The sequence below is a fragment of the Camelus dromedarius genome, chromosome X (genome assembly GCF_036321535.1).
Source record: "Camelus dromedarius isolate mCamDro1 chromosome X, mCamDro1.pat, whole genome shotgun sequence".
NCBI classification, from domain to species: Eukaryota; Metazoa; Chordata; class Mammalia; order Artiodactyla; family Camelidae; genus Camelus; species Camelus dromedarius.
In genome coordinates this window covers 77,898,877-77,926,429 of record NC_087472.1, presented here as the reverse complement: position 1 = coordinate 77,926,429, position 27,553 = coordinate 77,898,877, and the positions used below count along the sequence as shown (strand labels likewise).

The following is a 27,553-nucleotide window of genomic DNA, read 5'->3' as shown; positions in this document are numbered from 1 at the left end:
ATGACTGCCCCTCCAACAAAAACCCTGAGCATCAAGCCTCAGGTGAGCTTCCCTGGTTGGCTGTATTTCTTATACGTTTTCACACATCATTGCTGGGAAAATTAAGTGTTAAGTAGGTGATTCTACTCTGAGACAATAACTGGGGGCTTGCTCCTGGTTTCTCCTGGGCTCTTCCCTATGAACCTCTTTTCTTTGCTGTTTTCAACCTGTATCTTTTGCTATAATAAACTATAACCATGAGTATAACAGCTTTTCTGAATTCTGTGAGTTCTTCTAGCAAATCATCCAATATGATCGTGGTCTTGAGGGCCCCCAACACAGTATTCCCCACTTGTTTTTCCACACAACAAAATGGTAAAGGGCAAATAATTGGGGGAAAAAACAGGATTAAAGAAATTTAGAGAGAATAAAGAGATGAATAGCTCATATGTCCTTACTTCTATATAAAGTGCACATTTGTGAACTTCCTGGCAGCCACAGTAAAAAGGGGAAGCATGATAAGCTACATGATTTAAATTCTCTGTACAGAGAAAACAAATCAGTTCCTAAGAAAGTAAAGATTCCAGGAACTTAGGCCTGTGAAATTTTATTGTTGGTTCTTTCTAAAGATCAGTGATTTTCAGCTCAGGATTCTCCTAGTAATACTGTGTTTTGTTAAAAAAAAAAAAAGTTTCTCACAAAAGCTTACAGGGTAGACGGTAGCCTTTCTGGGTTTTCCGTGGCTTCTTTGCTGTCATCTCTGTGAGTTCATGCCCCAACTCAAGACAGGTTCCTCCTCCTATGGTCTTTCACTAGACAAGTATTCTTATTTTTCTCCCTACAAACATAATCAATACATGGAGCAAAAAATGTAAGCAATATAAATAGGTAAACATTGAGAAAGGAAAAGCCTCTGTAAAATGAAAATGAAAATGAAAATCGTCCATAATATACTGCCTTACCCCCAACCCAGCATAACCACAGTTATCTGGTCTGAATAAAATCTAGCCAGATTTGTTTAATACACATACAATATACATACATAATATGAGTTTTAAGCCACAATGTTTGTGGTAGATTCTTACAGTAGCAATAGAAAACGCATACACCAACTACTTCTTTACTGTATTAATTTGGAAATTGTATACTCTTTCCATTATCTTAGTGGTTACCCTATAAATTTTAACATGCATTTTAACTTAGTAAAGTCTAAACTTAGTCAATATATTTCTTATTAGCTGTCATCTCCACCTTTTATTTCTATCTTGCTCGTATCCCCATGATTTATTATTCTGGATTCTTATAGTTAGTGTTCATCTAGATTTACCAACATATTTATCACTTTTTTGCTCATCATTCTGGCATCTCTGACTGTTCACTTGGGAACAGTTTCTTTCTGTTTGAGATATATCTTTTAGAATTTCCTTTAGTGAGGGCAAGTTCCCTAAATGTTGATCTGTTTGAAAATGTCTTTATTTTCACCTTGCCCTTGAAAGATTTTTATAAATATATAATTGGGTATATGATCGCATATTGAAAGTTGTTTTCCTTCAACATATTGAAGATATAAATCCACTGTCTTCTGTCTTCTGACTATTGATGCTCTTCAGAAGTCACTTTAGAGTCTAATTGTCACTGTAGACTGATCTCTTATCAATTTTGGAAAACTCTCAGCTATTACCTTTTTAGGAACGGATTTTTAGGGGGGAGGTAATTACATTTACGTATTTATTTATTTTTTAGAGGAGGTTCTGGGGATTGAACTCAGGACCTCATGCATGCTAAGCATGCGCTCTACCACTTGAGCTACACCCTCCCTCCCAGCTATTACCTTTTTAAATACTGCCATTGTTCCATTTTCTCTGTCACCTTCTACTATAATTCTGCTTAAGATGTATGCTAGACCTGCTTATTCTATCACCCTACCTTTCAACCTCTTTGGAATTTCCATGACCTTGGCTTTTGGCTCTACATTCTCAATTATCTCTCAGATTAGTCTTCTAGTCTATGAATTCTATCTTAAGCCAAGTCTCATCTGCTGTTAAACTCACTTATTAAGTATTTATTAACAATTTTTATATTTTTCATTCCTAGAAGTTCTGATAGAGTCTTTTTAAAATCTGCTTTGTCATTTTAGATTCTCCTGCTCTTTACTTATATGTTCCATCCCTCTGTTATGGGTTGAATTGTTTCCCCACAAAATTTGTATGTTGAAGTCCTAACCCCCAGTACCTCAGAACGTGATATTATTTGGAGATAGGGACTTTACAGAAGTAATCAAGTTACATAAGATCACTAGGTTGAGCCTAATCCAATATGACTAGTGTTTATATAAAAACAGGAAATTTGGACACAGAAACATGCAGAGAGGGAAGACAATGTGAAGGACACAGGGAGAAGATAGCCATCTACAAGCCAAGGAGAGAGCTCTGGAAAGAGCCTTTCCTGACAGTCCTTCAGAAGGAACCAATCTTGCAAACAACTTGATTTTGGACTTCCAGCCTCCAGAACTGTGAGACAATAAATTTCTTTTGTTTAATCCACCCAGTCTGTGGTACTTTCTTATGGCGGCCCTAGTAAACTAATATACCTTCTTTTGTTACTTTAATTAGTTATTTTATAGTCTATGTCTGATCATATTAATATAGGAAATGTTATGGGTTTGATTCTGTTTGTTGTTTCTTATGGCTCTTGCTAGTAGTGTCTTGTTTGCTTGTGTGTTCTGTGATTTTTTTCCACTGTGAGCTCTTACATCTTGGAATTTTATTTGTGGGCCAAAAGGTGGCTTACACCAGAGTGGATTTATATTCACTTCTTTTTTTTTTTTTAACATTTTTTATTGATTTATAATCATTTTACAATGTTGTGTCAAATTCCAGTGTTCAGCACAATTTTTCAGTCATTCATGGACATATACACACTCATTGTCACATTTTTTTCTCTCTGAGTTATCATAACATTTTGTGTATATTTCCCTGTGCTATACAGTGTAATCTTGTTTATCTATTCTACAATTTTGAAATCCCAGTCTATCCCTTCCCACCCTCCACCCCCCTGGCAACCACAAGTCTGTATTCTCTGTCTGTGAGTCTATTTCTGTCCTGTATTTACACTTTCTTTTTGTTTGTTTGTTTGTTTTTGTTTTTGTTTTTTAGATTCCACATATGAGCGATCTCATATGGTATTTTTCTTTCTCTTTCTGGCTTACTTCACTTAGAATGACATTCTCCAGCAGCATCCATGTTGCTGCAAATGGCATTATGTTGTCGGTTTTTATGGCTGAGTAGTATTCCATTGTATAAATATACCACCACTTCTTTATCCAGTCACCTGTTGATGGACATTTAGGCTGTTTCCATGTTTTGGCTATTGTAAACAGTCCTGCTATGAACATTGGGGTGCAGGTGTCATCCTGAAGTAGATTTCCTTCTGGATACAAGCCCAGGAGTGGGATTCCTGGGTCATATGGTAAGTCTATTCCTAGTCTTTTGAGGAATCTCCACACTGTTTTCCATAGTGGCTGCACCAAACTGCATTCCCACCAGCAGTGTAGGAGGGTTCCCCTTTCTCCACAGCCTCTCCAGCATTTGTCATTTGTGGATTTTTGAGTGACGGCCATTCTGACTGGTGTGAGGTGATACCTCATTGTAGTTTTGATTTGCATTTCTCTGATAATTAGTGATATTGAGCATTTTTTCATGTGCTTTTTGATCATTTGTATGTCTTCCTTGGAGAATTGCTTGTTTAGGTCTTCTGCCCATTTTTGGATTGGGTTGTTTATTTTTTTCTTATTGAGTCGTATGAGCTGCTTATATATTCTGGAGATGAAGCCTTTGTTGGTTTCACTTGCAAAAATTTTCTCCCATTCCATAGGTTTTCTTCTTGTTTTACTTCTGGTTTCCTTTGCTGTGCAGAAGCTTGTAAGTTTCATTAGGTCCCATTTGTTTATTCTTGCTTTTATTTCTTCTAGGAGAAAATTTTTGAGATGTATGTCAGATAATGTTTTGCCTATGTTTTCCTCTAGGAGGTTTATTGTATCTTGTCTTATGTTTAAGTCTTTAATCCATTTTGAGTTGATTTTTGTATATGGCGTAAGGGAGTGTTCTAGCTTCATTGTTTTACATGCTGCTGTCCAGTTTTCCCAACACCATTTGCTGAAGAGACTGTCTTTATTCCATTGTATATTCTTGCCTCCTTTGTCGAAGATGAGTTGACCAAAAGTTTGTGGGTTCATTTTTGGGCTCTCTATTCTGTTCCATTTGTCTATATGTCTGTTTTGGTACCAATACCATGCTGTCTTGATGACTGTAGCTCTATAGTATTGTCTGAAGTCTGGGAGAGTTATTCCTCCAGCCTCTTTCTTTCTCTTCAGTAATGCTTTGGCAATTCTAGGTCTTTGATGGTTCCATATAAGTTTTATTATGATTTGTTCTAGTTCTGTGAAATATGTCCTGGGTAATTGGATAGGGATTGCATTAAATCTGTAGATTGCCTTGGGCAGTGTGACCATTTTAACAATATTGATTCTTCCAATCCAAGAGCATGGAATATCTTTCCATTTTTTAAAGTCTTCTTTAATTTCCTTCATCAATGGTTTATAGTTTTCTGTGTATAATTCTTTCACCTCCTTGGTTAGATTTATTCCCAGGTATTTTATTACTTTGGGTGCTATTTTAAAGGGGATTGTTTCTTTACTTTCTTTTTCTGTTGATTTATCGTTAGTGTAAAGAAATGCAACTGATTTTTGAACGTTAATTTTGTAACCTGCTACCTTGCTGAATTCTTCAATCAGCTCTAGTAGCTTTTGTGTGGACCTTTTAGGGTTTTCTATATATAGTAACATGTCATCAGCATATAATGACACTTTTACCTCTTCTTTTCCAATTTGGATCCCTTTTATTTCTTTCTCTTGCCTGACTGCTGTGGCTAGGACTTCCAGGACTATGTTGAATAGGAGTGGTGATTATATTCACTTCTTTCAGGCACCTGGGTCACAAGAATCTGGGACCATTTAAGGTAAATCCTTGAGGTATTTTTGAAACACATTGGGGATGTGATTTCAGGCTGCATGATGGCAGGTATGCCTCTGCCTCAGGGCCTTTACACTTCCTATTCCCTCTGCCTGGCATACTGTTCTTCAAACACACTTTCACTTTCTTCATTTCTGCTTAAATGGCACCCTATCATTGAGGCCTTCCCTACTCACCCTACATCCCACAGGCCACTCTCTGTTTCCTTACCCTGCTTTATTTTATCTACAGCACTTAAGCATTTATCAACAGAGGAAACAGCTATATAACTATATTTATATATACAATATATGTTATATATAGCATCATATATAACATTTTATACATTATATTTATCATATTCTATCTATCTATCTCCTATCCTCCAGTGACCAGTACGTAAGTGTTGTGGGTGAAAGTAAAGCAACAAAACAGACAAAAACGTCCCCGCCTTCATGGAGAGATGGATAATAAAAAGTTACATATATTGCATTAATGTTTTTTATTTTATTTTTATTATAATCAAAATACCTACATAATATATAGTAGTATTATATGTAATATATACTTTTTTAGTATCCATCACTCCATGAAGGCAGGGATTTTTTTGTCTGCTTTATTCACTGCAGAATCCTCAAAATTGTGCCTGCCGTGTACTATTTGTTGAATAAAGATTTGCTGAATATGAAGAATTGTCTATCCACACTCTGGGACATTTTTAGGAAATTCCCCACTCTTGCTGTGTCACTGACTCCACAGGAGGCCAGACCCCAGAAGCTTGACTACAGCAATCTCAGCAAACATGGACACTCCACTATTGCCTACTCTTCACTTCAAGTGCATCTGTCAAACTCAGGTTATTCACACTGCAGTTTTAAGACATGTCCTACTCAAGGTGAGCAAAGACTGCTGACATAAACCTGGGAACAAAAAGTCTTCACTCTCATTGTAAGAATGAAGTAGAAATAAAACCACCTCCGCTCAATGGACAGTAAAGGAAATTACCTATCTTAAATCATGGTATTAGGTGGAAAGGTAAGGAAAAAAATCCTCTGAATATCTATAACCACAGGCCTGCCATCGTGTTTCTTTTCAGCCTCAAATCCATCTCCCAAGTATTACGGATTATCAACATTATGGATATCAGGATTATGCTAGCTTCCTGAAAACCCTTTGGAAGCACCCTCTCTTTGCTATGCTCTGGGACACAAGTAACACATCCAAAACAGTACAAGGCAGTCAGGGCCCCATAATGAGATATTAAAAGACATAAAAGCAATGAAAACAGGATGCACAACAGGAAATATGCTAGGATACCTAAGACTAATTAGATCTGTCATACTTACAAGCAAAATTGGGCTAAACAGTAGGATCTACCTATCAAAAAATAGAATACACTCAGATTGGACCACAAATGGCTAAGTCTCTTCTCAGATTAATACATAGCCCAAAATATATCTATAAATAAACCAGGAATTGTTAGATTAATTGATTTACACATTCAACTAAAGAAGTTAGAAAAAGAAAAAACAGAAAAGTGGATGGAAGGATTTTAATGAAATAAAAGCACAAATGAATGAATCAGAAAACAGAAAAATGATATAAAGGCAAGAAATAGTCTTAGGTGAGGGGCATAAAATAAATAATACATTAACTTTAGTTTATCTAATTGAGGGAAAAGAAATCATAAACACACTCTATGAGAATAATACTGAAGAAATAACTACATATATAGAGAAAATTAAGTGAATCATAAGAGAATACTTATTCAAAATTTCACAAATTAAGAAACTTGAGGAAATTGATGATTTTTATGAAAATTACAATGTAAATAAATATATAATCTAAACAAAGAAAATATGAAGGAAGAAATAGAGAAGGATGACAAAGAGATACTCTTCAAATAATGCACCATGCCCAAATATATCCATAAGAGAATTCTACAAAATCTTTAAGGACCAAACAACACAAAAGCAGTGTTAATTGTTCCAGATATGTTTATTCTGTGTAGGGGATAAGATACCTTGAGGATGAGCAAATCCATTGCTTATTTACAGTACTGAAAACACTCTGAGGGAGGGAATCTTAATTGAAAAAGACACCTGCACCTCAATGTTCATAGTAGCACTATTTACAATAGCCAAGAAATGGAAACAACCTAAATGTCCAACAGATGACTGGATAAAGAAGTTGTGGTATATTTATACAGTGGAGTACTACTCGGCCATAGAAAATGAAAACATAACGCCATTTGCAGCAATATGGATGTCCCTGGAGAATGTCATTCTAAGTGAAGTAAGCCAGAAAGAGAAAGAAAAATACCATATGGTATCACTCATATGTGGAATCTAAAAAAAAAAGACAAAGGAATTTATATATAAAACAGAAACAGACTCACAGACATAGAATACAGATTTGTGGTTGCCAAGGGGAGGGGGGTGGGAAGGGATAAACTGGGAGTTCGAGATTTGCAGATACTGACTGGTATATGTGGAATAGATAAACAAGTTTATACTGTATAGCACAGGGAAATATATTCAATGTCTTGTAGTAGCTTACAGTGAGAAAGAATATGAAAATGAATATAAGTATATTCATGTATGACTGAAGAATTGTGCTGTATACCAGAAATTGACACAGCATCATAAACTGACTATACCTCAATTAAAAAAAAAATGATCAAGACTGGGAAAAAAAAAACACTCTGGAGGCCTGACCAGATTATTCTGTGGAGGCATAATCAGATATACTTAGGAGTATATTAGTCTCTTCTACAGTTAAGAAGGTGCCACATTTTTCATGTCCAACATACCCATAGGATTTCTGTTCAGTGTGAGTTTTCCCATGCACACTGAGGTCTGATTTCTGAGGCAGGGGGGACCTTCCTACAATCAGTACATGTATAAGGTTCCTCTCCTATGTGGATTCTGATGTCCAGTGAGGTGTATATGCTGGCAGAAGACTTTCCCACAGTCACTGCATTTGGAGGGTTTCTCCTCCATGTGTGTTCTCTGATATGTGATCATCTGTGATTTCTGGGAAAAGCTTATCCCATAATCAGCAGATTCAGGTTTCTTCTTAGTATGGGTTCTCTGATGTACAACTAGGGGGGACTTCTCACAGAAGGCCTTTCCACATTCACTACATTCATAAGGTTTCTCTCCAGTATGAGCTCTCTGATGTACAATGAGATGTGTGTGACTTGAGGGAAAAGGCCTTTCCACACTCAGTACACTCGTAGGGTTCCTCTGTATGAATTCTCTGATGAATAATGAGGGGTGATTTCTGGGAGAAAGTTTTGCCACATTCACTACACTCATATGGTTTCTGCCCTGTATGAATTCTCTGGTGTATAATAAGAGGTGATTTCTGAGAGAAGGCTTTCCCACATTCTGTACATATATAAGGTTTCTCTCCTGTATGAATTCTTTGATGTCCTATGAGGTGGGACTGCTGGCAAAAGGTTTTGCCACACTCACTACACTTATAGGGTTTCTCTCCAGTATGTGTTCTCTGATGGATGATGAGTTGTGTTTTCCGAGGGAAGGTCTTCCTATATTCAGTACACTCTTAGGGTTTCTCCCCAGTATGAGTCATCTGGTGTATAAAAAGGTGAGACTTCTCACCGAAGGCTTTCCCACATTCACTGCATTCAGAGCTTCTCTCTAGTATGAACCTGCTGATGTATAATGAGATGTGACTTTTGGGAGAAGGCTTTTTGACACTCAAAACATTCATAAGGTTTCTCTCCAGTGTGGACTCTCTGATGAACAATGAAGGGTGACTTCTGGGAGAAGGCTCTTCCATACTCGGTACATTCATAGGGTTTTTCCCCAGTATGAATCCTCTGATGCACAATGAGGTGTGATTTCTCACTGAAGGCTTTTCCACAATCTCCACCTACATACGGTATCTCTCCAGAATGAATTCTTTGATGTATAATGAGCTGTGACTTCTTAATAAAGCTCTTCCCACACACACTACAAACATGGGCTTCTCCCTAGCTTGAACTTTCTTATACTGAATATGGGCTTGCTTATGATTGAGAAATTTTTCACACTATGTCCATGTGATTTCATTCCAATGTGAATTTTCTCAGGCACAGAACAAGAAGCACTATAGTTAGGTGGTCTCCCACATCCAAATCTCTCAGTGCGGCTCTTTCTTGCATAGCTCCTATTACAAGTCAGTGAATCTAAATTAGATTTCAAGCTCTTTTCACATGAATCAAAGTGATGGAGTTTTTTACATGAAAGATCAAGATCTATACATCCACTGAGTATTCTCCCAAATGTATCTCATTTAGGGCCTCTCTTCTTGGTCATTGTTTCACGGCTGATGACAGTGAACTGCCTTAAAACTCTGTCTTGGTTTCCTTGATATTTATCCATCTGACCATCAGTATGCCAGACTTTAAAGAGAGAGTACAGTGAATTATCCTTTAGGGTTCTTTCCAATGTCTCCCTTTGAAATGAAAGTTCTCCAGAAATAATCTGCTGGGAAGAGTCAGGGCTTTCCTCTCTGTCTGAAAGAAGGAGGGAAAAAAGGTAAGATCAAATAGACACCAAAAAGAAAACAGCAATGGACAGAAGTTCTAAAAAGGTGGCTGACGTAAGATGGATGTTAAAAAAGGAGGCTTTATGAATTTTAAAGAAGAAAGGAGGCCACTCATGTCAGGAAGAAGAAAACACCTTCTCAACCATCTCCCCAGTTCTCACTTACCTGAGTAGATCCACCTTGACAACTCACTCTCCATGATCCACTTGTCTTCTCCATGTTCCAGCTTGGAGATTATATCTGGTTTTATACCTGAACACCCTGTTAAGGGAAAATTACAATGGCCTTGGCCTTGGCAGCTGAGAAATTCATGAGGAGAAGAAGAAATTTCAGGGAACTCCCAGGAAAAATTAATCTTTAATTCACAAAAATAAATTCCAGATAAAACAAAAATATAAACATAAAAAACTGAAACTATAAAAGAAAGCATCCTTTTAATGGAAAATCACAAAGGTCATGGTCTTGACAGCGCTGAAAGATAAAGAGGATTTGATTCATTGTTACGGAGAATTTGCCCTTACCCACGGAGACTAGGTGGCTGCAGATCTCCAGCATCACATCCCTGTGTAGGGTCTTCTGAGCAAGGTCCAGCTGCTGCCACACTTCTTGGGTGAAGTCCACAGCCACATCCTCAAATGTCACTGGTTCTTATAACAGCATATTCCTGTACAATCTGCTCCTTCTGATCATTTTTACCACAGCAATACCTGTAGGAAGCCTACTTTGCACTTTGTGTAGCATACTTAATGAGAAAAACAATGTAAAATCCTGCCATTAGCAAGAACAGCTAGTGGAACAGACTAGAGAGTCTAAAAATAGATGCAAACAAAAGCGGGAAATTTAATGTATAATACAGGTGGCATTTTAAATGTGTCAAAGAGACAGATTACTCAAAACTGGGAAGTTTTCAGAAAGAAATGCAAAGTTGGATTCCCTATTCCACACCATACACAAAAATAAATTTTAGATCTAACAAAAATTTAAACAAAGAAAAAGAGAAGCCATAAAACAAAGAGAGGATAAATTTTTAAAAATAATTTTAGAGTGGAGAAGACTCTTCTATCAAATCATGCTACAAAACCCAGATGCCACAAAAGGACACACTGATAAATTTGACTACTTTATGTAATATATGGTGAAATATACCATAAACGCAAGGACAAGTAATGAACTGGAGAGAAGATATATACACAACACATATGATGGACAAAGTGCTAATGTACTTAATAGATAGAGCTCCTACAAAGCAAAAGGAAAGAGATCAACAACTTAACTTCTCAAAAAATAATCATAGGACATGACCATCAATTCACAGAAAAGGAAAGGCAAATGGATTCTAAACATATGAAATGATGCTCAACTTCACTGACATGAAGAGCTATGCAAAGTAAACCAAGACACCATGTTTCCTTTATATATTATCAAAGATTAGCGTTTCTTAAGTCACCTAGTTGGTGAAGATGTCAAGCACACTCAAATGGTGGGTATACACTGGTACAATGTATTTTAAGAGCAATTAATTGGGCAATATGCACCAAAATTTTAAATGTACATATCTCTGACTAGCAATTCCATTTCTGGAAATTATTCTACATAAATACATATATATGTGAGCAAATCAGCAAATACGAAGATACTTCACTACAGTACTGTTTATAATAGCAAAAGAATGAAAACAGCCTCATGCGGGATTAGATGAGTATCAACTATGCTTCAATCCCCACAAGGAAATACCATACACAACCATTAAAAGCAACAAAGAAGCTCTACGTAGATTGACAGGTAACAAGTTGCTATATTGCTAAGTAAAAAAAGCATCCATCCACTCAGAAAGCAATTATTGAGCACCTGCTGAATACCAGACACTGTTCTAGGGACTGAGGACACAGAAGGAAAGAAACCCAGCCAAAATACCTTCCCTCAAGGATCTTATATTCTAGTGAGGGGAGACACACAACAAGCTTGAGAGACAAAACATCACCTAATCAAAAGGAAAAACAAAGGTTTTAATGTGTACTTCAAAATTCATATTACTCATACACAGAAAGCCGTTAGAAAGCAGTAAGCAAAAGACAAAGAAAGAAAGGAGAGACTTAAAGAGAAATACAAAATGGCTAACAAAGGTGGGGAGGATATAGCTCAGTGGTAGAGTACATGCTTAGCATGCATGAGGTCCTGGGTTCAATCCCCAGTACCTCCATTAAAAAATGGCAAATAAATATGTGAAAAGATGCTGGTGCTCATTTAACCATTAAAGAAAAGTAAATGAAAATAAGAGAATATGCCACTGTAAAAATAGCAAGAATGAAAAACACTGATTTTATCTGGTAGTTGGGAAAATACTGGGACAAGAGCTTCCTTGTAAATGATTTGTGGCCACGTGTGGAAGCTAATTACACAACATCAAATTACAATTTGAGAAATACTCTTTAGATTTTACACATGCTTGCTCTCTGACCTAAGACACCCACATCTAAGAATTTGGCCTACATAAATATTTGACAAATATACAAAGATGTATTACAGTTCTTCCCTTATTTATGACTTCACTGCTTTAGAGTCCTGGCTAGACTATGTACTAGCTATGCCTCAGTTTCCTCATCTGAAAAATGAGGATAATAATAGTACCTATTACAAAGCGTTCCTGGGTAAATCAGATGAGTTAATTATCTTAGAATTTATTATAATGGTGCATGGTACACAGTAAGCACTTAAGAAACAGTAGCTGTGATTCTTATTATTATTATTATTGTTATACTATTATATATTAAAGAAAAATTAGAAACAATAAAAAGGCCCATTAACAAGGGGCTGGTATACTGCAAACATTAAAAGGATAATAAAAGAGTACTACGACCAATTTTATGACAAGAAATTTGACAGTGCAGATCAGGGGACAGTAAAGTATGGCCTACAAGCCAAATGTGGCCCACAAGCTAAGAATGGGTTTTATACTTTTTTTAGGGGTGGTATTTAGGTTTATTTGTTTATTTATTTTAATGACGATACTGGGGGTTGAACCCAGGACCTTGTGCATGCTAGGCATGTGCTCTACCACTGAGCTATACCCACCCTGATTTTTACACTTTTAATGGTTGGGGGGAAAAGCCAAAAGAACATTTTATGATGTGAAAATTACATAGAATTCAACTTTCAGTGTCCATAAATAAATATTATTGGATCACAGCCATGCTCATTGATTTACATATTATCTACAGCTGCTTTCAACCTACAATAGCAGATTTGAGTAGCTGCAACTGAGACCATATGGCTCACAAAACCTAAAATATTTCTATCTAGTCATCTACAGAAAAAGCTTGCTGGCCCCTAATTTAGACAAACTGGACAAATTACTTGAAAATCACAATTTACCAAACTTGACATAAAAAGAAATAATCTAAATGATACTATATCTTTGAAATAAACTGAATTCATAAATTAAAACCTACCCACAAAGAAAACTCCACACCCTGATAACTTCCCTAGGGAATTCTTCCAAACATTTAAGAAAGAAATAATACCAATAATCTTCCCAAACTTTTCCAGATAATACTTCCTAAATTGTTATGTGAGGCCAACATAATCGTGATGTCAAAACATGACAAGAATAATACAAGAAAGGAAAATTACATGCCCATGTCTCATGAACACAGTAGTAAAAATCCTAAACAAAATAACAAGGAACTGGCAAGGTGACGAGGATGGTGATAATGGTGATGGTGATGGTGATGATGATGATGATGATAGGGGTGTGTGGAGATAAATGACAGAGAAAACAACACTGGCCACCAATTAATATTTGCAACTGGCTGATAAGCACAAAGGGCGTCAGTAAAATCTATTTTTGTATACATTTTAAAACTGAAATTTCTATAATAAAATATATTAAAATTACATTTATTGATATATTTTATCAACAGGTAAAAAAAGAATCTTGCAGAACAGAAGATGCAGTGTTTGTATTTTGTGTGTATGGTAAAGAAAAATACATGATTATAACAAGATCACTCACACATACTTATACATACACACCTACACACATAGATGAGGTTAAAAGTATAATAAAAAGAATATGGAAGGATCATTCCCAAATTACATACTAGTTTATGTAATTTGGGAAGGAGGTAGAAGTTAGATTACACAGATATTTTACTTTCTAATTTTTACTTTGCTATATTGTTTACAATCTTTGCCCCCACATATATGTTACCCTTACAAGGATTAAAAAAGTAATAAAGACTGAAAATGGAAGAGCAGAGATGGCCTTGAGTTAGAGCATGACTCCACAAACTCTGAGACGGCAAAGGAGCCATGGAAAATCAAGAAACCGCTCATGCTCCAAGACACCGCACATGCTCCATGCCAGAAATTTTAAACTAAAAACAGCCTCTTTGGAACAACTATTGATGATGCCACACTGACCTGAAAACCACTGGCCCTTAGGAAAACAACAATAAAATTTCTTAGGCAAAAGGCCCAGAAATCTGAGGAGCTGGACTTATGAACTGATTTCTCTTGATGGAGAATGCAAATCATCTTACTGATCATGTTTGCCCTTTTCATTGTGGCTGCCAGAAAGCTCACAGATAAAATGTTTACCTCAGTTTATATGACGCAAGGCCAGATGATCTGTGTATCTTCCCAGCAATTTTACCTATATCTTGATCTTCTATTCTCTCTAAATTTCTCTAGTTCTCAGTTTCAACTAATTGCCCTTTCCCATTTTGTTGTGGGAAGAACCAGGTGGGAAACAAATGCAACTTACCTGGGACTCAATCATTTTCTTTTTCTCTTTGGAAAGGAATTGTGGTGGAGTGGGGTACAGAGTCTTCAGAGACCAAGTTGGATTATCCAATCTTCAATGGCTGGATGTGAAATATGTTGCTTGTTCATTCATTGATAACTTCTGGTTCTCATCTGACTAGTAATTCCATTACTAGAACCTTATCCTAAGGTAATAATCATGGATGTGTGCACAGATTTAACTGTAGAAATCTTCATCACAAATTTGTCTTTAACACCATAATATTGAAAATAACCTAAATGCCCAATCACTGAGGACTGAGAAAATAAGTTATGGACCCTCCAAAGGATGGAAAGGAAGCGACCACTAAAAGCAATACTATAGATGATTAAGAGGCTCAAGAGACACAGAAACCAAAACCTTGTCTAGAATCATAATTTGAACAGACAAAAAAAAATTCTTTGAGATAATCATTAGAGTTTGAGCCCTGACTAGATATTCAATATTAAGGAATTTAACCATTGATGATCTAAAGATATTATTAATTATTTTACTTTGAATAATGGTATGGCCTTTAAGTCTTTATCTTTTACAGCTGCATAATGGAATATTTATGAATAAAACAACATATCTGAGATTTGTTTCAAAATAATAAAGGGCTACATATATAAAAATTTATTAAGCTATATATTTAATATTTGTGTATTTTCATTTGACTGTCCTTTATGATTGGATTACTAAATTCTGTTGGTTCTTATTTTGTGGTTGGCTTTATTCCTTTGATAATTATGTAAGTTTAAAAAGCTAAAGCTCTAAACTGTTCTTAGAAACAATGAACAGTAAACATATGTAAATTTTAAAATGGTTTTATCCCTCAATGAGTTGCTCTTCCTAGAATAAACTTTGTTTACCCCCCCCCATTATTCTTACTGGCTGTGATCCAATCAAATTTCATTTATGGACAGTATAATTCGAATTTTGTATCACTTTCACATATCACAAAATATTATTCTTTTGATTTTTTCCAACCATTAAAAAAATGTGAAAAACATTCTTAGCTTATGGTTGTATAAAAACAGCAAAAAAAAAAAAAAAAAAAAAAAACAGCAGCAGGCCCAATCTGGCCCACTGCCTGCAGTTTTCCATCCCCTGGTTTAGATGAAACAATGAGTTTCATGACCATGACCATGAGTTGATGACTGATGAGACTGGGTGATATGCATAATGGGGGTTCATTATATAGTTCCTTCTATTTTTGTGAATTTTTAAAAATTTCCATAGAGTAAACTAAGTAGTACTATGGAAATAAAGTTAATGGCATGGAGATAGCTATGAAATGAAGGAATGGCAGGCCACAAGAGCATGCTCCCAACTGTTTAATAAACGAACATCCGAAGGGGGTAGGATATAGCTCTGGTGGTAGAGTGCATGCCCAGCATGCAGGAAGTCCTGGGTTAAAATAAAAATTAAAAGAAAAAAGAAAAATAAATAAATAAGTAAATAGATAGATAGATAAATAAATAAATAAATAGGGGGAGGGTATAGCTCAGTGGCAGAGCACATGCTTAGCGTGCACAAGGTCCTGGGTTCAATCTCCGGTACCTCCACTAAAAAATTTTTTTTAATTAATTTAAAAATATATAAATAAACCTAATTACCTCCTCCCAAAATAAATAAATAAATAAGTCTAACTGCCTCCCCTCCCTCACAAAAGAAGAAAACCAAAAATTTTTTTAAAAAAACAGACATCTGGCCCCCAGATATTACAATGGTTTGGGGCCCGCCAAGGCTCAACTCTATCTGATGCAATCTTATTCCTTGGTATTTAATTTCTTTCATTGGATTTCCTTGGATATCACATGAGCAGCTCTGACGCTGAGTTCATGGATGATCCATGAAATAAAGATCAGTACCACAAAACCATGGTGAATAGATAATAATCAGTTATTAACTCACTTAATTATCATCCTAACCCTCACAGGATAGGCCCTAGTATCCTCATTTCTTAGACAGGACACTGAGGCCTGGACAGGGACAGTGACTTGTCTGAGATCACACAGCCAGGGATTAGAGGGTGAGGTGGTGAGAAAACAAAAAGCAGAGAACTCCTCACTAGCTGATGTACCACAGTTTTCAGAGATGCAACTCTCAGCCAGCTTCTGGAGGCCCTAAAAAAATTAATCTTCCTCCTAAATTACAGAGAACATTGTCTGGCTTTTAACTCAGGAATAGCAAAACATTAAACTTACACTGCACTTTATAGTTTAAAATTAACTTAAAATCTTAATATTCAGAGCCATGAAACCAAGAATTAAGGAGATAGTTGCAAAACACATGTCACTAATAAATGTTATCAGAACATAAGAAAACAATTCCTACAAATTAATAATGAAAAGGTAGACAAGGTAATAGAAAAATGAGCAAAATATCTGAACAGGCACCTCACAAGAGGCTCTCCGAGTGATCAGTACATAAATGAAAAGGTAGTCATCAGGGAAATATAAATTAAAACCTCAATGTCTGACTCCTCCACTGGAATGCTGAAACCACAAGGGCGGGGATTTTTGTTTATTCACGGATGTATGATTGACCGCAGAGAATCCCAACATGACCCTACACATTCCCATTCCTGTCCCAGTGGACCCTCATCACTCACTCTATAGACCCTCTATTGTTCACCCCACACATCCCATCATTCACTCAACAGACCCTCCATCACTCATTCCAAACCCCTTTTGTTGCGGAAAAGTGTGTTACAGCTCAGTTGTGACAGCAACCCGGATCCGGGTAACAGACCAAGCAGCACTCAGAGAGTTGAAAAACTCAGATTTACCACGCCAGCCAGCCCAAAGGAATTAACACTTCATGCTGTAGACCCCGTCAGTAAGTTTACACAGGCCTTTTATAGGCTGCCAGTTTTACACTTTGCAACATCATATGCAAATGAAGTATAACAGAAGTCGACCAACCAGGAACAAGCTTTGTAGAAATAGACCAATCAGGAGTGAGCTCCATGCAAATGAAGTACTACAAATGGACCAATCAGAAGTTAGGGAAGTGGACCAATCAGAAGTCAGAGGAATAACCAATCAGGAGTGAGAGTAATAACCAATCAGAAGTGAGAGTAATAACCAATCAGAAGTGAAGGAAATAGCCAATCAGAAGTGAGCTCAGGGAACCAATAGAATTCTAGGTGTAAGTAAGCCGCTTTAGAGGCAAAAAGTGAGATAAGAGTCTCTGGGCCAGGGAACCGGACGGTGCTGGGAGGAGAGCAGCGGCCCTGCCTAGGGGTCCTGCCGGTCTTTTTATGGGGCTTCCCGCCTCACTTTCACTCACCTCATAGACCCCCCCCTTCACTCACCCCCTTGAAATCCCATTATTCACCCTACACACACCATTGCTCACCACACGGATCCCCCATCACTCACCCCCATAAGCTCGCATACCCCACACACCATTATCTCTGACCCTCCAGACTCCCCTATCACTGTTGTCCACATCATCCAGCCCAGAGGACCCCTCACTATTCCTTCCACAGGTCCCTTTCACCGACCACACAGACCCCCCATCACTCAGCTTGGCCCCTCACTCTGGCTCTGTTCTCAGGACCCAAAAGCTCCTTCTCAAACCGGGCTTGGCTTCCCGCTTGCACAGACGGGCTCAACATCCCCCGAAATTCCCTTTTCCCTTCTAGCCCTGCTCGGTGGGTCTGCGTGACGCATTGGATTATCTTCCGCACGCTCAGAATCAGCCACGGCCCCCCAGCTCTGCCAGTAACAAAAATGGCGCCACTCGGTCTGTGCCAGCAACCCAATCACCGGCCGGGAAATGGCTAGTGCTTCTCACTGCTTCTTGAGGCTACCATTCCAGCCAGAGGAAATATGCGTTTTGGAGCCCGAGGAGTCCCCATGATATTTCCTAGGCAGGATGTTCAAAATCGGTGCTTCAAAAGCAGTGTGAGACTGGGAAGCGCCGCGAATGTCCCCGGCGGGAGAATGGGTGTTCTTGACCATCAGCGGAGGCACAGCCTGAGCAAAGGTGTGGCAACGCGGCCGGTTGCGGGGTTCGGTGGGAACCGGGTGGAGAGAGGGGGAGTACTAAGGCCGGATGGTGGAAGCACCACCTGAGAGATTGCTCTGCGGAAGCCTTATTTCTAAAGCATCTGGAGAAAGTGGAGAGACCTTTGACATAATAATACATATTCACTTGCAGGCTCAAAACACACTTCCCGCGCACTACTCCCAGAATAGCGTCACCGCCCTCCCGCCCTTAGTCGAGTCAGGGCCCGCCCTCTCCTATCACTCACCGCCCTGGCTTCTCTGCGCTCCTGGTCTTCCATTGGCTCCTTCTAACACAGAAGGGCCCGCCCCCTTCTGTCACTCACAACCTGAACATTCTGCCCGCCTCAATTAAAGTTGGCAGAAGCGACCTTTTGCAGCCCATTATCAAAGCTAAATGAGTTAGAGTCACATGTTCAACGCAAAGCCTAAGGGGCGCTGGTTTTAGAAAACAAGGGCTAGATTGGAGTCAGCCTAGAATGAGATTGAATAGTTGACAAAGGCATATGTTCCATACCTATACAATAGAGGATTTCTGATGGTAAAGTAGTTACGAGTGACCTAGGATTCAAGACCTCTTCCAAGATGTATGGATGGAGAAAACTTAAAAACCTCGCTTGAAGGTCAAACTAGGAGGGCACTGATGGCGGAATGGTGGCCCAGTTCCAAAGTTATTCCCAAGAAGCTTTGAAAATGGTAATGTTAACTTAGGCCAAAGTCTGGGACAGACCAGAAAAGCATCAATAGTGGTATAATTAACAAAAACCCACAATTCACAACCTATTCCAAAGGGGCAATGATGGTGGAAGAGTTAACCAAGACCTGACTTCAAGGTCAGACCAAATCGAATTCCTAATAGAAGCATTAACTGAGGGCTGGGGTTGATGCCCATAGGAGAAGAGGCACTAGCGGCGGAAGAGTTAGCGCAGGTTTGATTTTCCATACACACCAAAGGATCATAGATGGGGAGGATTTAACTGAGGCCTGTAGTCAAGGTACAGACACAAGGGGCAATGATGGGGAAAGAGTTAACAGACTTGAGAAAAGATTCACGCATAAATTGCTCTGATAGTAAGAAAGTGAACAGACCTCCACGTGTAATACACAGACACAAAGGGACCATTGACTCTGTACCCTCTAAACCCTAGATTCTATACCTAGATCAGAACCCATTAATGATGGACTAGACAACAGCTGCCTGAGTTCAAGGTAAAATCAGAGATTGATTTAGGTTGGAAAAGTTAACAGAGGCCTAGATTGGAAGATATGGATAAGGCATTTTGATGGTGGAATGGCTAACAATGGCTGGGATTTGAGGTCACACAGAGAAGTATGGGTGGTGGAGTGTTAACAAGGACATTGTTTGAATATTGACCAGATGGGCATCAATGGTGGAATATTTCAAAGATGTTTGTATTAGTTTCCTATTGCTGCTCTAACAAATTACCTCAAACTAATTGGCTTAAACCAGTACAAGTTTATTACTTTACAGTTCTGGAGGTCAGAAGTCTGAGATGGGTTTCACTGCACTGAAATAAAGGTATTGGCAGAGCTGTACTCCCTCTGGAGGCTCTAGAAAGAACCCATTTCCTTGCTTTCTCCAGCTTCCTTGGTACCTGACCCCTTCTTCCATCTTCAAAGCCAGCAATATGGCATCTTCAAATCTCTTTTTGACCATGCCCTTCTGTTTCCATCATCATACTTCCTTCTCTGACTCCGACCCTCCTCCCTCTCTCTTATGAGGACCCCAGTGATGACATTGGACCCATCTGGATAATCCAGAATAATCTTCCCATCTCAAGATTCTTAGTTTAACCATATCTACCAAGTCCCTATTTCCATGTAAGATAACATATTCACAAGTTCCAAGGATTGGGACGTGAACATTTTGGGAGACCATTATTTCGTCTTCCATAACGCCCAATTTTGAGGTCAACCCAGAGGGTCAATTGTGGTGGAAGATTTGATTGAAGGATAGGGTATTAATAGGGAAACACTACTGATGGTAGATCAAGCTTGAATTCAGACCAGATGGGCATCAATGAAGGGCTCAGGCTGTTACATCAAAATTATCTCAAATGCCTGGGTTTGAGATCAGATCAAAGGAAATTGACAGAAATCTCAATAAAGATTCTGGACCAAGGTCACAGGAGCATTGATGATGGAAAGGTTAACAGAGGTTCAAATTTAAGATCTAGAACATAGACACATTGATGATGGAATACAGAGCCCTGGGTTTGAAATTAAAGCTGAGAGTCACTGATGACTAAAGATTTAACAGATAGCCAGATTCAAAGTCAGAAAAGAGGGCCATTGGTGGTAAAATCTACAACTGTGATCTAGGTTTAATATGTAGATCAGAGCAGGGAACTGATAGTGTCAAGAGGCTTGGATTTGATTCACAGATCAGAGGAGGCATTGATGAAGGAAGAAACAAAAAGAGAACTCAGGCTTGGTTTTCATGCCAGACTGAATTAATGATGGAATAGTTACTTAATAGAGACTTAAGTTAGATGCCCCAACAAGTGGCGCATTAGTGGCAGAAGTATTCATAGAAGCTTGTGTAGAGAGGAAATTGAACAGAGAACCAGATGCAAGGTCAGACCTGAGTGGCAGTGAAAGTATAAGCATTCACAGAGGACCAGGATCAAGGTTCAAATCTGAGGGACGTAGATGGTAGAAGTGTGACCCAAGACCCAGATTCAGTGTGGGCAACAGGGACACATAATCTTCAGTGTGGTCCTGACAAAAGCCACAATCACAACACCAATACTTCTGCAAGCCAGGAAGAGAGCTCTCACCAGAAGCCAAACCCTGCCAGAACCTTGATCTTGGACTTTCTGGCCTCCAGAATTGTGAGAAAATAAATTTCTGTTGTTTGAGCCATCCAGTCTAGGGTGTTTTGTTATGGCAGCCCTCACAGACTAATACAAAGCTATGTATATCTTTAAGAATTCCCTCAAATATATGGGGAACTAAGTATGACAGGACCCCTTGGAATCAAAAATTTTCATCAAGTTAAAGTTAAAGCCCTTCTCAAGAATTTTTTGACTCAGTGTGTAATGCCTTTCATTCATATTCCTGGGCATCAGACCCAGAATTTCTGATCCAACAGATCAAAGGTGAGGTCCAATAATCTGCATATTTATTTTAACTTTTTATTTAGAATAATTTCACACTTACGGAAAAAGTTTCAAGAGTAGTAGTAGTAATAGTAATAATACACATAATGGGGTAAAATACTAACACTTGGACATTTGGGTGATCTGGATGAAGGACATATGTATTCATTTTATATATATATGTATATTTTTCTGAAAGATTTGAAAGGAAATGCCTCTAAATACTAGTGTATTTTTCCTAAAAAGCAAATCATCATCTTATGTAACTACAGTACAGTAATCATCAAAGTCAGGAAACTAACATCAATACACTATTATCTAATCTGCAGACCTTTTTCAAAATGTGCCAATAGTCCCAATAATGCCCTTATTGGCAAAAGAAAGCAATTTTTCTTCTGTTCCCAGATCCAGTCCAGGATTGTGTGTTGCATTTACTTGTCACATCTTTCAATCTCTTTTAATCTAAACTTTCTTCATCTTGTATGACATTGACATATTTGTAGAACATAGGCAGGCTGTTTTGTAGACAGTCCTGTGGAGTCATACTGATATCTCTGATTCCTATCCAAGACCTCAGGGTTTATTGTAGCCTTATCTCCTTTCCATATTTGAAATGCCTTTCTCTGACAATGAGAAACAGGACTCGTTATCTGTGATATATTTATTTGCTCAGATCTTCATTTACACATAAAGTAGTTTCAGAATTCCTAACCATACCCCTGTGTAAAACCAAATTTACTAACTAAAGTACAATATTTGTGTACAGTTCTTTTTGCTTTGAGCCTTATAGTATCTGGCCAAAATAAATCTTGTTTCCCAAAACTACTAAGGTTAGTTATTTTCTTCCCCATGCCCTTTGGTGTGGTTATATGATTCATTTGAAATACAGTTCGGTTCCATTGTTCCTGTTTACATTCCACTGGGGGCTCCCCTCTCATCCTAGTGTTTTTTTTTTCCTCAGGTTTATTATTTTTAGTGGAGGTAGTGGGGATTGAACCCAGGACCTCATGCATGCTAAGCACATGCTCTACCACTGAGCTATACCCTGCCCCCGTCATCCTAGTTTATTTTTTTCAACCACTTTCTTACTTCCTTTATTCTTTTTCTGGAGTATGTGAAACATCACTATGGTTCTAAGAGTCAAAGCTCTGCAAAAAGATAGAGAAGTGTTGCTTCCCAATTATCCCTAGTTCCCATCCCCTCCGTCTTTCTACCACGTTCCCACCCATACCCTTTAGATAACAATTCATTCATTATTATCCCATGTGCAGGCTCAGGGTAAAACTGTTGGGCCCTGGAAGAGGGGTTCCCCATGATTCTATGCTCCAGTTCCCTTCTGCAATAAATGTCTCCAAAGTCCTGGTTGCAAATGTCCCTGCCTTCTAGATTCCCTGGGTGGGGTGTGTTGAAGGATGAGGGGATTCACCTAAACTTTTGGTTGTGGGGTTATTCTGTCTAAAGACTCAGGGGCAGGGGAGCATAGCTCAGTGGTAGAGTGCATGCTTAGCGTGCATGAGGTCATGGGTTCAATCCCAAGTACCTCCATTAAAAAAAAATCAGACAGAGAGTGGGCGACTTGGGGAGGCAGGAATAGAGGGTCTTCTGCCCAAGGAACGGCCACCCAACTCACAGGCGAAACTGGAGGGGAATCAATGAGAATCCAAGTCAGGATCAGGCTACACCTGCCTCTCTCTGGAGGAGCCGTTGCCCTGTCATCTGTCTTACTGAGTGCCCACTGTCACCCCTCCAGGATGTATTCACATGCCAGCAAAATCTGTGGAGAACACTCTCAAGGAAAAAATTCAGAATGTGGGCTGATGCCTCCCTCTCACTGGACAAGCCTGGGGAGGGGGTTGGGAGGGACTAAGGGAAGCAGAGAAACTGTCTCTCTGCCCTGGAGCAGCTGGGGTATCCTCAGGGCAGGAGTGAGGAACCCACATCTAACACCCTTGGGACTGGGCTACAGAAAGTATCCCCTCTCTGTGCTGTCTATGCCCCAGCAGGTCATTTTGTCCAAACTTCTGCCTCCAGGTAGCCAGGTATCAGGACATACCAGCTGCACCAGCAGATTTAAAAGCCTTAGGGGAGAATGTTGTGTCCCAGGCTTCTTGGCAGATGGCCTAAGTTGCTTTGCTTTGCAGCCCTGAAGATTGAAAGGAATGAGGGTCCAACTGGGCCATGGGAATTCCTGGGCCAGAGAAAGAATACCTGATGGATTTGATGGATTTGATGATCAACACTTGGATTTTGCTACCAAGAGGCAGTGTGAAACTCAACGTCCACCTGAAAGGGGTGCTGAGCTTGGGCGTCACCACCACCCGTCAAGGATATTGGACTTAGTGATCCAGCTAGCTTGGGCTGCTGTTTTAGGGACCAAGGTTATACAGCTCCATTAATACATCAGTTTCACTGCTAGGAAGCTCAGACCACAGGGCACAGTAGACACTCCAGACATAAACCCACACATAAATAGACAACTGAGTTTTTTTTAAAGGTACAAAGGCATCATGGTGGAGAAAGTATAGCCTTTTCAACAAATGGTGCTGGAGCAATTGGATATCCATATGCAAAAGAATGTACTTGGATCCATACTTTGCAATATATTTTCAAATTAACTCAAAATGGATCATAGACCTATATGTAAAACCTAAAAGTATAAAACTTCTAGAAGAAATCACAGGAAAAAATTTTAACATTGGATTAGGAAATACTTGTTTTGACAACAAAGGCACAGTTCATAAAAGAAAAATTGATAAATTAGATCTCACCAAACTGAAAAATCCATTCTTTAAAGGACACGGTTAAGATCTTTACAAAATAAGCCACAGGCTAAGAAAAGTCTTTGCAAAAACATATATCTGAGTGTAAAATACACTCACAAAACTCAACAATGAGAAGATAGCCCAACAAAAAATAGACAAAAGATTTGAGGAGAAGATACACAGGTGACAAATAAATATATGAAAAGGTGCTCAGCACCACTATCATTAGGGGACTATAAATTTAAAACATAAAAACATACCACTACACACTTATTAGAATGGCTGATTTTAAAATGATTGACCATAGCAAGTGTTGGCAGAGATGTGGAAGAGCTGAAACTCCCATACACTGCTGATGGGAATGTAAAATGGTACAACCAATCTGGAAAACAGTTTGGTAGCTTCTTTAAAATCTAACAACGCACTTACCATATAAACACAGTTGGGGGGCTTAATAGCGATTTAACTTCTAGGTTTTTACCCAGGAGAAAAGAAAAGATATGTCCATATGAAGACGTGTACAGGATTTGCATGGCAGTTTTATTTGTAACAGTCAAAAATTGAAAGCAGTTTAATGTCCATCAACAGGTGAATGAATAAACAAATTGGAGATAATTTCAAGATAATTATACTTTCAAGATAATTATACCGAGTGAAGAAAGCCATACAAACAGGGGTACATAGGGTATGTTTTCATTTACATAAAACTTTGTAAAATGCAAATCTTTATAGTGACAGAAAGCAGATGTGTGCTTAGGTGTGTGCAAGTGGGGATGAGAGAGTGATGAATGTGTTTACTATCTTGTATGGTGAATATATTTATATGTAATACAAACTTACCAAATTGTACACTTTTAATATGTGCAATTTATTGTATGGCAGTGATTTCTCAATAAAGCAGTTTTTCTTAATGTCATTGATAGCAACATCTGTATGGTCAGTCATGCCAGAAATACATGCAGGAAAATCTAAGACGTTGAAATATGAAACTGATAGATATATTTTTCTGATCTTATACTGAGCAGCAATAACTTATCTTGAGAAAAATAACACTAACTCTCAAATCCTGAGTTCCCCAACTTCTCTCAAGTGGGACAGTTATGATTTGTGCAAAATTCCATCTTTATGTCATTCTTCAATATAAAGTTTACCCTTTTAAAAAAGAAGTGGAAAAAATTTAAAAATAAAAAAGAGGTGGAAATATACTATAGAGCAAAAGAATATTGGGATCAATGAACAATATTCTTAGGGAGTCATAGGAAACTCCCAGAGCCACATAATGCTGGCTTTTTTATTCATCTACCCTGGAGTCAGAAGGTCCACAGCATCCTGGGTCCTGGTGCAGGCTTCGCCCTCACACAGAGGTCTGTCACCACCACCAGTGCAGAGTTTTTCCTGTTCCCTTTGTGGAAAAGTGCTGAGCACGGAGACCTCCACCATCCTGGTTTCCCACACCATAGCCTGTAGCCCTGACAGTCAGCAAGTCCTTCCAAACAACTGGCCACAGAATTCCCTACTTGTAGATGTGTCCATGATTTACATATGCTCTCTGCAGCTGCTGGCGTTTACAAATCTCCCTCCCACAGTGGGGACTAGCACTGTGGTAAAGAATTAGCCAGACATGGTCTTCATTCCTTCCTCTACTATTTGTTAACTGTCTGAACTTAGGCAAATACTGACCTCTTAAATCTACATCTGTGACATAGGACAATAAGACCATCTCTATCACATGCTCCTGGGAGCATATGTTAAGATTCCTTGTGAACCCAGAATAGATGCATAGTATTATTATCACCATGTTCATGAGCTAACAATAACAACGTCTAATGTTTCCTGATGATTCACAATGCGCCTAGCCCTATGCTATGTGCTTTACAAGCACAAGTTACAACTGCCCTGTGAAGGAGGTGTGGTTATTACCCCATTTCACAGAGGAGGAAAAGAGGATCAGGGGGTTGAGTGACTTGCCTAAGGTCACTCAGTCGTCAGATGTTGGGGCTGGGAAGTAAACTCAGGTCTGTCTGACTACAGAGCCCACCTCCCTTCCACCAGGCTGTACTACCTTCCATCCTATTGGTCCTCAAAGAACTCTATTCACTCCTTTTCAAACCCAGGGACCTCAGAACTTCAGAACAAGACTTACTCTTGGCAGCAGGCAGAATAATGGCCCCCAAAGATATTGGGTCATAATCCCTGGATGCTATAAATGCTACCTTATTTGGAAAATAATTCTTTGCAACTATGATTAAATTAAGGCTGTTGAGATATGGAGATTATCCTGGATTACCTGGGTGGGCCCTAAATGCAACCACATGTGTCCTTACGCAAGAGAGGCAAGCCAAGCTGTTGTGGAGATCCCGGGAGAGAGAGGAACTAGAGGAGTGGGAGGGAGAAGCAGAGAGAAGCAGCCAAGAATTAGAGCCAGACCAGAAGCCAGAGCCAGAGTTGGAGTAGAAGCTGCTTTTGCTAAAGCAGCAGCAACTAAAGAAGTTGAAAATATGCTGGTTATCTTAGGAGTGCTCATCTCCTCGCTTTGTGATAGCCCCATCCATTAGAAGTTCTTTGCTGGTGGGGTTTGGAGAATGAATGCGAAGCTTCCAGGGAAGGTAGTGGTGATCACGGGCATCAGCAAGGAGACTGCCAGAAAGCTCCCCAGCAGAGAGGCATTGCCTGCTGATACGTACTGAAGTGGGAGTTGGCCGTCAGTGAAACCTGAGCTTATACAAAGAACTCCCAGGTGCTTGTGTGGAAACTGGACCTATCCAATACCAAATCCATCCCAGCTTTTAATGAGGGCTTTCTGGCATTGCAAAAGCAGCTCCACATTCTGATCAACAATACAGGAGTGATGATGTGTTCATATTCCCAAGGCAACCGATGGCTTTGAAACTCACTTGGGAACCAACCACCTGGGCCACTTCCTTCTCACCTGCTCGCTGCTGGAGCTGCTGAAGGAATCCACTCCTGGTGAGCCTGTCACTGGTGGCTCACCATGCTGGCAAGATTCCCTTCCACGACTTCAGAGTAAGAAGTACTACAGGTGGAGTTTTTCATACCGCCACAGCAAGCTAGCCAATGTGCTTGTTACTTGGGAGCTGGCCAAGAAGCTCCAAAGCATGAGGCCACCCCTATGCGGTGCAGCCAGGCATAGTCCACTCTGCGCTGGTCCAGCAATCATCCCTGCTTTGCCTGCTCTGGCGGCTCTTCTCACCCCTTTGTCAAATTGGTGTGAGAGTGGGCGCAGACCAAACTGCGCTGTTCCCTGGCTGAAGGCCTGGAGCCCCTGAGTGCCAAGTATTTCAATGACCACAAGAGGACCTAG

At 39.1% G+C, this 27,553-nt stretch overlaps 1 pseudogene; it reads left to right on the top strand.

Annotated features, from left to right (window-relative positions):
* On the top strand, positions 1-27,553 carry LOC105105501 (retinol dehydrogenase 12-like; annotated as a pseudogene).